The following is a 13,862-nucleotide window of genomic DNA, read 5'->3' as shown; positions in this document are numbered from 1 at the left end:
CAACAAATCACTCGAGGGTGGGATTTGCAAAAGCTGTCGGAATGAGTGGAGACCACAAGTGTGAAATTAGGCAACCCCCATCCTCCTAGTGTGCTCAGTAATATGAATGACCATAAATGTCCTTCATCTGATATTTGTATGCACACTAGCTATGAAAAGCATAACGTAATGCCTCAAGCAGAAATAAATTTTTAAAAATCTTTCTCCTTGAGAACAGGCTTCATGAACAACTGTATGTCCTGTTTCATGAATGATGAGATTTTGTGGACAGATGTCTTACATTTTGTACTTCTTGTCTCGCTGCCCACGGATTTGCATTCTTGGTACACCTTTACCCATCCTATATAAGCATTCAGCAATCCCTTATTGTAGTCTTAGAGCTATTTACTAACAGGGATTTTGATCCTGCTCTGCCAGGTTGCTGTTGTGCAGGCAGTGAAAGAACATCTCCCCTCTCTCACCCCACAGCAGTATTGCCTGAGCCCACCTTTCCACCCTGGCACGTCCCTTTTCCACTCCTGTCAGGCTCCCACAACCCACCCTGAGATCAAACAAAATCCGATGCATCTTCTCTTGCCACCATGCTGCTCTGAACCAAGCCTCTAACCTGCTGACAGTGCCATCTGTAAGCAGCATGGCTGGCACACTCGGCACAGAGGGAGCACCGCTGAGTCAACTCCTTACCTTTTAGCAATCTTCCAATAAGCGTGTTTCAAAAAACTTTAGATTCAAAAATCAGAGGCACTAAACACCCATAGCACCCCTCAATGGAGAGATGTTTGTGCGTGACTGCCCTCCATCTACTATCTCAATTAGTAGTCTAAACATAGCCAGAAATATCTCACATCAGGCTTCTAAATTTGGTGTCCACAAAGGGAAGTGCTAAACTGAAATCCCTAGACGCTATTACAGTGAAGGAATGATCCTTCTCTCTGTCTGTTCCTTGACACAAATATACGAAATATAGAAGAAATGTTTTTCAAAATGGATATAAGCCAGCATCCAGGTAGCCTCTGATAAGGCTTTGAGATGTGTAGCCACACACTGCAGAAAGAAGGTCTATCTATGTGTTTTTACCTGCTACATTTCTAGAGTGAGAATTTAAAACCCTGAAAGATTAAAGACATTTGAAAAGGACCACGATTTCCTGACAAAGTGGTATCTCAGCTAATAATACTTACACTTTTCTTTTAAAGTTGGGAGTGTTTTTCTGTTGACTTCAGAGCTTCCCACCACTTCTGCCATGCTAACTTGCAGTTTGCTTTGTTGTGAAGAGGGTGAATTCACCTGTTCTCCACAGTTATAGTGCCTAGGGAGAGTCGCATAGGCCTGAATTACAGCAAGAAAGATTTGGATTGGATTATAGTGGGAAAACTTATCTAACAGTAGAGCTCGTAAGTCACTGCAATGGTAATTCAGGAGGCTGTGGACCCTTTCTTGCTGGAGACTTTGGAGAACTGGGTAAACATTTGTCAAGAATCATGTAAGTACGTCTGTGAGGGGACAGACTAAGGGCAGCTTCTCAAGGTTCTGGTTGTCTACGAGTCTCTGAGATAAAATATGTCTTAAAAGATTAGGCCAAAATAGAAGAGCAGTTTTCTTTTTTGGCCAATCCCAGAAGAAAAGCAGTGTTCTTGTGCTAAGCAGTACTGCATTGAACTCAGCTGTGAAAGCTGTCATAACAACATTCATCCAGCTGTGCATACAAAATGCACACTCAGTTACCACAACCATCATATGACTAAACGTGTGTTTACCTACAGCCATTACTTGCCTAGCCTTGCATTCTTCTGCAGGCATTGACTGATAACCTGCAATTATGGTGGCTCTGTGCATAATTCAATGCACAAAGACTGGGCTAGGTTCATAATTTTTTTTCCAAGGAAGCATCAATCTTCTCCTTAGGAAGAGAAAAAACAGGGAAAAACTGGTTAATAAAAATAGCAAGCAAGCAAGGTAGCGCCACTAGTCCAAGTGTGTCAATTATAATTCACTCCATTTCAGCTGCAACATTCAAAACATATCATGAGCATCATGCACCGATGCGTATATCCTACACCAGCTGAAAGTGGATCATACAGCAATATACCATGTACTACAGTCACTACCTGGATTTTGAGTCTCCGTTCCTTCCCAAAGACATAACAATGTCACCAAATTCTGTGGAGTTAATCTAGATTTACTTTGGCAGAAAAGTAAAGGAATGTACTGCAGAGATGTCTGTTTCACGAAGAAGTAATTTAGTGAGAAGTTCTTAGAGAGAAAGGTTTGGATAAAAACAGCATAAAAATCTAAAGATTAAAAGTGCATTGGAAAAAAACAGAGCAACCCATCACAACCAAGCAAGAGATTTTCAGTGACTAATGACATAATTTGATGGTAGTCATTATTTTACTGGGGAGCTTGGGAGTGTATCTGAACATGAGGCTTGACTCACAAATAAACCTCTTAAAGCGTTGTCATATTCATAGGCCAAGATGCATAGCCTGAATTTATTCATGCTAAATGACAGGCAGTTGGTGAGTTAAAAAAAGAATAGGCATTTCTTGTTGACCCATTAAAAACGGGTCTGCTTATCGCAAATAGAAACATCCACTATTAATATTTGAATTATAAATTTTTCTAATTTTTTTTAATTAGGCATCTGGATTGCCCAATCATGCTATATTGTGGAGTCTTGAATGGCTGTTTCACTGGCTTGCCCTTCCCATGATGCTTCTGAACAAGTCATTTTTCTATCCTTATTTAAATGGAAATCTTTCTAGAAAATGAGTAGCTTACCCTGAAACAATTGTTCCTGGATGGTTTTATTGACGTTACAGAATCTTAGCTGAAAGTTTCCATCAGTCTTCTCCAGAGACCATGCATAATCAGCTTAAAAGAAAGAGAACACAAACAAGACTAAATCACCCTTCCCAGTGTTATTGGATTTATCACCCAATGCAAAGCAAACCATTTTTGGTCTTCTGATTCCCTAAATATGAACTCTTCAGAACTAGTCATAACTCTGCTGCTCCTTATATTTTAGATATATTTTAACTGTCTTTTTGGACTTAATCAAAATAATGATCTGTTGTGAACTAGGACGAATTTCACATTGTCCAGGAATATATCGCTTTCTATCCTGCCTCAGAGACACTCTGTCTCTGATATACCTCTCTGAAAGAAAAAAGTAAGAAGCAGAAAGGGAGGCCCTCGGCAGAGGTGATTGGAGCTGAAGACAGAAAGGACTGACCTTAAATAGGCTCAACCTCCCCCAACCCCTCATAGAATTTTTCCTTCCCAACAAAGCTGTAAGCATCAAAGTAGGCTGATGGCAACGGACTGGTGATACATGGAGTGACACAGAAGGTTTCCGCTCACATGTTCTGGATTTAGTGTTGAGTCCCTCAATGTGCGGTATCATGTCTTGACCCTTGACAGAGTGAAGACCGATGATCCTACAGAGCACACTATTGATAATCTCCTTGTTGTTGCGGCAAATGCCAACAGAAGCTCTGCTGCTTGTAGTTTGGTCCTGAGGCAGCCACGCTCTTGAACTCATCTTTAAAGGCTGTACGTAACAGGAGTACTTGTCTGAGTTGATCATGGTCTGTAATCTGGCCTTGTGACCTCTGCAGATCACCTTCATCAGCTGGTATTACTTTTAGTCTTCATCTAGCTGAACTTGTTGACCGACTGTTGGATGAATGCAGACTTGGGGAGATGGGCAATGCAACATTTGAGAGGCCTTCAATTCTACATTTGAACGGGAAATTTTATTTTTCCCAAAGCAAAGCTGTCTAATTAGGCAAGACTGACTTCAACAACATGCATGCATTTTCCAGAGTTAGCAAAAATTAAGCTTCTGTGTACATATGCCAGAAGGGGAAGTATGTATGTGCGCACTTGAGAGAAACAATGAGAATGTGTGTATGTTTCTGTGTATGTGTGTGTGTGTAAGTACCCAATATATTGAATTTATCAGGTATGTTGCCCACACATTATCAATGCATTGAATGCATCAGAATTTCCAGCCATATTCCAGCTGGGTTTTACCGTTGATACATTTTGGGCTAAATTCTCCTCTCCGTAAAGACTTTCTAGGAGGACTCATGGCTTGCAGAGTCTTTAGTACTGTGTTCACCTCTTATTGTCACGTTGCGACACAACATGAATTTTAATTGCACACTTTTGTTTTATCAACTCTATCAAGAAGCAGCTTTGAAAACGGAAGACAGTTATTTTAAGGTGTACTGGGGTTTTTAACTAGCATCCAGTGGCAACAGCACAACAAATACCCATCAGAAATCTATATCCAGTGGCTGTCGTTCTTCTACACATCCTACTCTTTATCCCAGCCAAGATTCAAGTAACTGTTTTTCAGGCCCAAGAGGCGAGAGAAGGCAGACCAGATCCCAGCAGTGGTTCACTGAGGGATATTAAGGAATGAGGAAGCTGGGTGGCTGGAGCCCACCACACTCACACTAGGTATTTTCTCACAGCAGGGTTGGGAACTGGAAGTTGCCAACATGGTAGTGAAGAGGAATGTGTGAGGGAATAAAGTATGCATAGGAAGAGTTTCAAACAGAGGTACTACGTGATTCTCAGGGGCAAATTAAATCTAAGGGCCACCCTTTCTTAATGTACGTCATGGCATCACAATTGTTACACAAACATACATGCACATATGGCTGTGGGTGTTGTCTAGCTGGACTTTAGCAAAACCTTTGACACCATTTCCCACAGCACTCTCCTGGAGAAACTGGCTGCTCATGACTTGGATGGGCGTATGCTTTGCTGGGTTAGAAACTGTCTGGCTGGCCGGGCCGAAAGAATTGTGGTGAATGGAGTTAAATCTAGTTGGCGGCTGGTCACAAGTGGTGATCCCCAGGGCTCAGTATTTGGGCCAGTTCTGTTTAATATCTTTATCAATGATCTGGACAAGGGAACCAAGTGCACCCTCAGTCAGTTTGCAGACGACACCAACTTGTGCTGGAGAGTTGATCTGCTTGAGGAAGGCTCTGCAGAGGGATCTGGACAGGCTGGATTGATGGGCTGAGGCCAACTGTATGAGGTTCAAGAAGGCCAAGTGTTGGGTCCTGCACTTGGGGCAAAACAACCCCATGCAACGCTACAGGCTTGGGGAAGAGTGGCTGGAAATCTGCCTGGCAGGAAAGGGCCTGGGGGTGTCTGTCGACAGCCGGCTGAATATGAGCCAGCAGTGTGCCCAGGCGGCCAAGAAGGCCAACAGCATCCTGGCTTGTATGAGAAATAGTGTGGCCAGCAGGACAAGGGAAGTGATCATCCCCCTCTACTCAGCACTGGTGAGGCTGCACCTCGAATACTGTGTTCAGTTCTGGGCCTCTCACTACAAGAAAGACACCGAGGTGCTGGAGTGAGTCCAAAGAAGGGCAACGAAGCTGGTGAAGGGTCTGGAGCACAAGTGTTATGAGGAGCAGCTGAGGGAACTGGGGTTGTTTAGTCTGGAGAAAAGGAGGCTGAGGGGAGACCTTATTGCTGTCTACAACTACCTGAAAGGAGGTTGTAGCAAGGTGGGTGTTGGTCTCTTCTCCCAAGTAACGAGAGATAGGACAAGAGGATACAGCCTCAAGTTGCACCAAAGGAGGCTTAGATTGGATATTAGGGAAAATTTCTTCACTGAAAGGGTTGTCAAACATTGGAACAGGCTGCCCAGGGAGGTGGTGGAGTCACCATCCCTGGAGGTATTTAAGATGTGTAGGTGTGGTGCTTAGGGACATGGTTCAGTGGTGGACTTGGCAGTGCTAGGTTGACAGTTGGACTTGATGACCTTAATGGTCTTTTCCAACCAAAACTATTCTATGACTCTATATGTAAATACTATATATGCTTGCAAATGCACCCACACACATACACACAGCTAATCTCAAGATCCATAATAAATTGCTAGTAGGGGAAAAGGAGAAAAAATAATTCCCAGGTATGACTAAAACTGTTTAAACCCTCAAGTAAAAACTCACATTAGCATACAATACTCTTTATATTCCACATAGCCTTATTGACTATTTCAATTCAAAAATTATCCACATAATTTATTACATACATCCCCCACAGTCTGAGCCTGGGCCCACCACACGGGGCACTTTCCTGAAGCTTGAAAGCTGTTTAATCTTCTTTTCTGGCCCCGCTGAGATAACTTATGAATGGACTCTCTAAGCTCCTTATATTAAAAGGTGATCATAAAGCAAGGCCAGAAGCTCCCAGGTTCCCTTCAGAGAGCAGACGCATCCTGGGCTTGACCAGTTATCAGTAAACACTGATAGATTTCAACTTCTTGTACAAAAAGCTCTTTGTATACTGCAGCAGAGAGGGGGAGGAGGGGAGAGAGAGAGTAGAAATTTCCTCATGACAACAAGAAATCACTAGGAAATTACCAGGAGGGAGAAAAAGATAAATATTTTTAAACGAATGGTCTGAACCTTTCCCTCTGTGACTGATTGAAATGAGAGTTATGAGGGCTGGATTCAGCCTTTTATTATGAGACACTGAGGTTCTGCAGTTTATTTTTTCTTTTCTTTAATTTAGATCTGTGCAAAAAAAAATGGCATGAAATACAAATAAATGGCAAAGCACTGAGAATTAGGCCATTTGTCTGTAAAACCAGATATAATCCCCAAAATAGCAAAACACAGAAAACTGCATCAAAGTGTATTAGAGATGACACGCCATACATTACACAGGCTATTTATGCAACTGTAGATCACATATCAGTACCAGTGAGTCACAGAAGCCTAACATTAAATATAAGAGGCATCCTACAGATTAATATTAATTAAAATAAAAATTACTGTTAAGTAGAGCATTCTGCTAGATACAGTGACAGATAAAAGACCAGTGAGGTGTTCACAGTAATGAGAAAAATAAACATTTCCACCCTGGAGTATGTACATATATACACATATATGTAAAGTAGGAAAGAGCTGTGGAAATATATAAACCTCCATGAATACATAATTTTAAATGCTACAATAATCTTCCTCATTTCAAAATCTCTCTACTGGGATTGTAAGTTTATTTGAAAAAACCCATAGCTGTTGCCTTTCACAGACACTATAGGTCTTAAGAGCCTGTGTTCAGCCTTTGGATTTACCCAGTTCTTTTGGGTTTCCATTCGCTGTGTTTTCGTCTGGCTTCAGTTACTCCTAAATACCTATTGTCAGGGCATAGTCAGGCCAGGGTGGGCAGCGGTGGGGCAGCCTGGGGCAGGGACCTCCCCCATCATCCCCATCCCCCCACACTCCAAGGTGACCAGCAGAGCCAGGCTGGGGATGGCCATGGGGACAGGGCACCTCTGGGGCCAAGTCAGGGAGGCAAGGGTAGGATCAGCAAGGGAGATTAATAGGGATGAGTACAGCTGCAGCATAACTCAAGCAGGACCTAGCATGAGGGCTGGAGCTGAAATGCGGACCCCAAGCCTGGGGATGATCCTTCCCGCAGCTCCTTCTGGCCATGTCACTGCTTTCCCAGCAGTGAGACCCCAGATAGTAGAGGTGGCCTCGTGCACAGCAGCCAAACCACCAGGGTCAGAGAGGATGTGTCAGAGCCTGTCCATGCCATCAGCGCACCTACTGTTTCCTGCTGGAAGTCTCCAGATCTCCAATTTAACCTGTACAATAAAAAACACAAAGTGTGGTAAGGTAGGTGTGGCCCCCAAACTCAATTTCAGAGGGCCACTGAAGAAAGAAGCCATGCCACAAACTTAAGACAGTTACAATTTTCTTTCTGGTGCCCCTCTGGCATCTTTTCATGAAGCACCATTTGGTTTAGACAGAGATTTACAACATTGCGTCCTCTCTTCCTTTAAATGCATATGTAGGATACTGGCATCTGGCACTGACTCTGCACTGAGTTCCTATTAATGTACCTGAGCATGAAAGGTGAGTCAGACCCACTCTGCTGATCACTTTCATCTGGAAAACAGTGAACGTGCTTCTGTGCAGGCCAAAATCTTGGGTCTTACTGGCATAACTCTGCCTCAATGACTGGAAGCCTGCAGAAAAGCTATATAGATAGGAAATGTGGAAGTGCTGCATGGGCTGCTTTCATCGGCGAGGATGTGAAATAAGGTATTTCCTAATGAGGGTTTGAGGGGATTTTCATATCACTTGGGTTTTCCGATTAGATCACTAGAGTTTTCACCTGATGATACATGTAGGCAGGGCCGTAGATCGGAGCACAGACCTGCTGGGGAACGCACATGCTACAGGGCATCTCAGGAAGGTCCGTGGAGTCACCTGGACTGAGTCAAGAAGGAGCTTGCAAAAAAGCATCACCATCCCCTATGACCCAAAGACAGGCCATCCACTTGACCTATGAAATTTCAGATCAACATAGTAATTGTTGGAGTAATTATGGTATTGTTTTCTGAGCTGGCATTCTTTTTCCATTACAAGATTTCTGCCCTGATAGATTAGAGGTACTCTGGACTATCTTGGAGCTGAAAGGGTTGTACCCTTTCTGGATAACATTTGTAGCTAGAAGACAAAAAGGTCATTCATAATTATTTTTCTGGTATACTGGCTTAGCTACTCATTTGATTTATCACATGTCCTTTCTGACACAACATAAAATAATAAAAGAGTTAGATTGCCTTTAGGGAAAACAGGCATCCAGCTCACAGAATACATCAGTTTCAATAACACACTTCAAAGGAATCCAGCTCCTTTCAATATATTTGGGGATTTGTTCACCAGTTTGGGTTGAGCTGCTCTATATCTTGCAAAATAGATAGATGAAACCTCTTTGTGTGTTATAACCAGATGCCATTTGCAGAGCCTGTGACATATGGTCCTTCAGACGTAGAGATAATCACAGAGGATAATTCTTGAAAGCCCGTTAGGATTCCAGAGTAGCTGTCTCTGCCATGTGGTGCTTGCTGATGTCTAAATATGATAAATTCACTCCCTTTATTTTCAAAAACACAGCTGAAAGACTTTTAAAAGGAGTAGCATGAAAGCAAGAAAGTATCAACCCTAACTACTCAATCAAAGTGAAAAAATATATTCCTGATTCCATCCAACTTCAAGGCAAATTAATGAACTAAATAGAAATCTGCAGCTGAAACTCACTGATATGAGAATAATCTAATTTTCCACAATTAATGCAATGAGGATTTCAAGGGTGCCTACACAAGCTTTTGTTCAATACAGGGCTTGAGCAGGCAGTGGGCACATCTCGGTCTTTAGCCCCCCCTAAAATAAAACCTCAACCCTTCTATTCAGTGCAAGAAGCAAAAAACATAAAGTTTATGTTGTTATAACAAAAAGTATTTCAAAAATATCTCTTAATACAGAGGCTCTAAATTACTGGCTTCCCCAGCTGTGCACATTGGGTCCAGGCTGGTATTTGCTCATATCATAGAATCATAGAATCACAGAATGGTTGGGGTTGGAAGGGACCTCTGGAGATCATCTAGTCCAACCCCCTGCTAAAGCAGGTTCTCCAGAGCATGTTGCACAGGGTCGTGTCCAGGCGGGTTTTGAATATCTCCAGAGAAAAGGACTCTACAGCCTCCCTGGGCAGCCTGTTCCAGTGCTCTGTCACCCTCAAAGAAGTTTTTCATCATTTTCAGATGGAACATCCCATGTTTCAGTTTGTGCCCATTGCCCCTTGTCCTGTCGCTAGGCACCACTGAGAAGAGTCTGGTCCCATCCCCTTGGCACCCGCCCTAAGGTATTTGTAAGCATTGATAAGATCCCCTCTCAGTCTTCTCTTCTCCAGGATAAACAAACCCATCTCCCTCAGCCTCTCCTCATAAGAGAGATGCTCCGGACCCCTGATCATCTTTGTAGCCCTCTGATGGACTCTCTCCAGTAGTTCCTTGTCTTTCTTGAACTGGGAGGCCCAGAACTGGACGCAGTACTCCAGGTGGGGTCTCATGAGAGCAGAGTGGAGGGGGAGAATCACCTTCCTCGACCTTCTGGCTGTGCTACTTTTGATGCAGCCCAGGATACGGTTGGCTTTCTAGGCTGCAAGCACACATTGCTGGCTCATGTTGAGCTCATGTTCTCAACAGCCAACATCCCCAAGTCCTTCTCCTCAGGGCTGCTCTCAATCTATTTTCTGCCCAGCCTGTATTTATGCTTGGGATTGCCCCTCAACCCATGTGCAGGACCTTTCACTTGGCCTTGTTGAACCTCATGCGGTTGGCATGGGTCCACCACTCAAGGCTGTCCAGGTCCCTCTGGATGGCATCCCTTCCATCCAGCATGTCAACCACACTACATAGCTTGGTGTTGTCAGCAAACCTGCTGAGGGTCCACTCAATCCCACTATCCGTGTCACCAACAAAGATGTTAAACAGTGCCGGTCCCCTTTGCCTTCTGCAACTTGGGCAGTCAGTGCTCAGTGTGGCTTGAGCACTTGACAGTGAAGACTGAGGCAAAAAAGTCATTGAATACCTCAGCCTTCTCCATATCCCAGGTAACCAAGTCTCCTGTTTCCTTCTGGAGAGGGCCCACATTTTCCCTAGTCTTCTTTTTATCACTAACATACCTATAGAAGCTTTTCTTGTTGCCCTTGACATCCCTGACCAGATTTAATTCTATCAGAGCTTTAGCTTTCCGAACCTGATCCCTGGCTGCTTGAATAATTTCTCTGTATTCCTCCCAGGCTACCTGCCCTTGCTTCTGCCCTCTGTCAGCTTCCTTTTTGTGTCTGAGTTTGTCCAGGAGGTCCTTGTTCATCCATACGGGCCTTTGCCTGCCTTCCTCTTAGTTGGGATGCATCGCTCCTGAGCTTGGAGGAGGTGACCCTTGAATATTAACCAGCTTTCTTGGGCCCCTCTTCCCTCCAGGGCTTTATCCCATGGTACTCTACCAAGCAGGTCCCTGAGGATGCCAAAGTCTGCTCTCCTGAAGTCCAGGGTAGTGAGCTTGCTGTGCGCCCTCCTTGTTGCGCTAAGAATCTTGAACTCCAACATTTCATGGTCACTGCCTGACCATTTCATGGTCGCTGTCTTTCTTTTCATCAGACACCTCTGGGAGGTGACCAAGGAAATCTCTATTTAAATTAGTCTTGTTTGTCTAGGATGGTATATATATCTATACCTATACCTTTACCTATACCCAAGTCTATATTGTCTCCAGGGTTTCTTTCTACAGCCTGTCAGAGAAATATGAGCTCCAGTTTCCAGCCTCTAACACAGTGCCTAAGCACAGGAGCTTACAGAAGACAGGAATACCCCTGCATGTTCGTGCATAGATCTGGCAAAATCAGTTGTGGTTCTGAGGTCACATTATCGGATATGTTCTCATACCAGAATGGCTGGAGGGAGTCATTGAAATTGCCTGTGACTATCAAAAATAAATACATTTAGCATTTCTAATTCTCCATCATTTGTTACCTGTTCTTCCTCTCATTCAAATTGGATGTCATCCAACCACATAAGAAAATCAATCATCTCATTCGACTCAGATGGCCAGTTACAATCCACCAGGATTATCAATAACTAGGGGAAATGAGCAAATTAAGAGAAGCTCTGAATATTGTTGTTGACTTTTTGGACAGCAAGTTATCAATAACACAATATTTTATGATAATTAAGATTCATGAGTGTATAATTACTAGACAAAAACAGGACTGGAATTTGTGAGGAACGTGAAGTTTTAAATAATTTATTTTGCCATGGATATTAAAAGGGTTTTTCTTCCCATATATCTAAATTGGAAAATATGTGAACTGAATTGAATTTGTCCTTCAGAAACAAGAAGCACAACAGAACTGATTCCGAAGTGTGGTATTCATATTGTTCATTTTACCTAAAATAATACTTTAATAAATATGTACCAATTCTAAAAAATACAAGCCATGTCATATAAAATCGAATAAGCCATTGGTGTTATGTGAATATACAGGTTTATTAAACTCAGACAGTGTTATTCTGTCTGTGAGTGTTAAATATACAAATAAGCGCATGATAAACCTCCATCATTTTAGAAGAAAAATTAGCTACCAAATTAATTCAAACATTATTTTTGGTTTTCTTTGTAGGGAAGAATCTGCCTTCAGTGGTATACATCTTCATTCATTCTTTCTTCACATTTGTTTTCTGAGGGGTGTTTAATAGCCCATAGAAAAAAAAATCACATATTTTTCTCTGAGAAACAGTGGTTTCATCAAGATAGAAATTTGTCACAAGAAAAAAGACTTTGATGAAATTGTGCCCATGAAAAATGAAAAACAATGGCTGTTTCTCCTGGTGGCTGAGTCAGTGTGATACATTACGGGATGTTCCTAGGCCCTGCTCTGCAGAGAGGCCATGGGAAATACAGTCCGGCCGGAGAGCAGTGCCCATCTGGGAGAACAAGAGGATGAGGGGAGACAACTCCCAAAAGGCTTTTTGGCACTTGAGTGGACACAGAGATTAATGTTGACTCAGATCAAACAAAAAGTTTCATTTCAGGCCAGTGAATCAAAGAGAAAAGTTTTGCTTTTGGAATGCCAAGAAATGCTTTATTTTAATCCAAAAGTTCCAAAATACCTGAATCACAGTTGTGCAAAACTTCTGTTCCTTCCATTCACACATTCTACTTTTCTGTGTCATTTCTGTAGGAAACAAACAAATCTAGGGTGATCAGCATCTCCTGCAGCATGGAAATCCCATGTCTTTGTTCTAGTTCCTCTGTTGTTAAATGAGTTTAATGAAACCACTTGAACCACTTTAATTTCTTAAAATGGAAAGCATGACAAATATGAAAAGTTAACAGCTCATATTATTTTATTCCTCAGGTCAGAGGATGTTCTGTTACTCTGAGATGTACAAAATTCACATTCCCAAGGGTGATAATGCAAATTTGCTGCTGCCTTGTGTCATAGATGAGCTATGGAGCAGTTAAAACTTTACAAGTGAGTCGGAAACAGTCTTTTCTCCCCCATTTACCTGCTGATGTCTTCAGGCACAGGTTTCCAGAACCTGCACACGAAGCTTTATACTATCCACACAAAACAACTGATTGTCTTCTCAGGCAATCCATGTATAAGAGATTGAAGACTCAACTGATTTTCTTGGACTCTTCCGTTTGATATAGAGGTCTCTGATATGCTGGATCTAAAACATCTGAAGAGGTCTGACGGACACTATCCGCACAGCTAAACTGGGCAATTACACTCCATAGCAAATGTGTAGCCACACACTTCAAGTGGAGCATGCCCTAGGGGTAAGGTATGTTTACCAACAGCTGACCCCAGTCTAGCTCCAGCACGGGTATTTTAGTCTCCTTTATCCAGCTAAGGTGGGTATTATCAAGGTACTAAGCAATTTTCAAACTGTATCAGTTTAAAAACTTCTATGGGAGACTTTGGTACCACTTTCACACATATTGTTTTCACGGGTGTTTAAGGCCAGAAGGACTTTCACCATCTGCACAGTTAAAGATGCTATTTCATCCAGTGTGTCTTGCATTGCACTAAGAAAAAAAAACAAGAAAGATTCCTTGTGTCAGAAGAAAGACCAACTAATAAAACAGCAAATATATTACGGGAGATGCAGATTCATCAGCTGACAATACAAGGTGCTACATCTTCCTACAGAATTTGTAGGAAGTCTATAGGACTTTCTTTCACATTCTTCAGCTACTGTGGTGACAACCACGAAAATCTTTATGTCATTGTTTCAGGTGATGACACCATGTCCCTTCATACCTTCCTAGATTGTTTTGGGAGTAGTCTGCTTTCCAAAGAAACTTCCAGCTGCATGGATCCTGGTCTGTGGAGCTGCCTTTTTCATTAGGTATCTCAGACCAGTGGAGAAATTTACAGGTTATGCCCATACTGATAACATGGCAGGGAATCAGACGCTGGCCTCAAGATTAAGGGGCACAAACTGCCTTGCATCCATGCTA

This window comes from Nyctibius grandis, chromosome 2 (assembly GCF_013368605.1).
Source record: "Nyctibius grandis isolate bNycGra1 chromosome 2, bNycGra1.pri, whole genome shotgun sequence".
Classification (NCBI taxonomy): Eukaryota; Metazoa; Chordata; class Aves; order Nyctibiiformes; family Nyctibiidae; genus Nyctibius; species Nyctibius grandis.
Note: the sequence above shows the minus strand (reverse complement) of the source record.